This window comes from Pteropus medius, unplaced genomic scaffold, assembly GCF_902729225.1.
Source record: "Pteropus medius unplaced genomic scaffold, Ma_sr-lr_union100, whole genome shotgun sequence".
Lineage (NCBI taxonomy): Eukaryota > Metazoa > Chordata > Mammalia > Chiroptera > Pteropodidae > Pteropus > Pteropus medius.
The window spans coordinates 22,817-24,678 of NW_024354460.1; positions in this window are offsets into that span (position 1 = coordinate 22,817).

A 1,862-nucleotide genomic window follows, 5' to 3' on the forward strand; every position below is an offset into this window, starting at 1 on the left:
TGGATTGGCTACTCAAAAGCTATTACAATCCTTTCTCCTTTGCTGCCTTCTATGAAGAAACTTGAAAGCTAAATTACTCACTATCTCAGCCTCTCAACCAGAGTGGCCTGATGAGAGGTAACTGGTAGTCAGTGAAACATATGTAACATTCTTAAAAGGGGGGGCAGGGAAAAGCTTTGGGAAGAGAAAACTTTTGGCTCTTCTTCCTGTTTCATACCCACAATATGAGCAAAAGATACTGAGGTGAGAAGACAGAAGGAATGAGGGTTCTCTGAAGACATCCTGTTACACAGGGCAGCAAAATTACATGACAGGTTAGCTAATAAAACTACAGCCCAGAGTATATAAACCACTGTTGTCAGGTTTTCTTTTGTTTTAGGACGATTCCATTTTTAGAAATACATACATCCTATGAATTCCTCTGAAATATGATGACAAATGAATTGATTCCACAGGTAATTTGGTGGTTCATAATAATGTTCTTAAGCTTCAGGCTCTGGAGGAGAAAACCCCAATAATTCTAAACTACAGAGAAATGAGGCTGATACTTTTTAGTTCTGTTTTAGTTTCTCCAGTTGGAAGAATAAATAAGTTAATACGTCTAAATGCAAATTATGCAAATAACAATTTCCTTCATATGTATTCCATAAAAGATAATACCGACATTCAAGTATTTAAATGACCAGAAAACTTCTCCCTTCCCCTTTAGTTCTTTCATTTTGGGGATACTTAATTAGATGGATGGGAAATAATTAAATTTACTTGGAAGCAGACATAACTGTAACCTAAAGCCATTGAAAGATGTGAAAACTCCAAAAATTCTCTTTCAAATGTTTCCAAAATTGCTCAGTTGTGTTTTCTCAGTTCATATTTAAAGATTGAAGCTTGGCGGTTTTAAGTGTTTTCACAATATACATCGGTATGTGGGAGGCTTCAATAAGAAATATAAGCTCTAATCATTAACATTCAAGTTTTGATCTATCTTTTATCATCTCAATGCTTTTTTATTTATAACATTTTAATAGTCTATTTGCTTATATACTATTTACCATTTGACCAACTTAAACCGTTTTAAACCAGCAATAAAATAAATACCTGTTTACAATTGCTTGCAGATTTTTGGTTTGAAAAAGCAAAAAATAACTTTAACTCATTTAGGCAGAAAAAGAAGGTAATAGAAAGGCATCATAGACCTAGCAAGAAGACTAAAGAACCAGAAACTGGTTATACACAGCTAAGATCACATCACAGCAATAATAATCTTAAAATGCTGAGACTGGTTATGACTGTGCTAAAACTAAGTACTCATTATTACTACCTCTGGAGTCACCAGGCCCTCATACATGGATTTCATCTGTCTTGCCCCCAACTCTACACATTAGATACAGATTTTTTTTTAAATCTCTAAATAGCAATTTACTTAGTGATTCGATTAGTTTTCAAATTATGCCAACATACAGGATTCAAATTCACATTGCTTAGGGCAGATACTTTTGTACATATTTACTGCATATAAAAACATTTATTGCATGTATTTGAGGAATAAAAGCAATCACAGGAAATAAAGGGTTGATTTAATAAAGTAAGAGGTAGTAACATTTCTTCAAGTAAATGTTTTAGATTCTACACAAAAAAAAACTCGAACACTTTAACAGGAAATTTATTCTGAAATTATACTTACATGCATTCATGGAAAATCATACATGTACAAGATTATTCCCATAGCATAGTTTATTGTAATAGTAATATGAAAACAAATGTTATAAGGAGGAGACTGGCTCTGTAAATTACTGTGCATCTACAAAAGAAATATTATTGAAAAGAATGAATAAAGTCATCATGTACTTATAAAAAGCGATTTC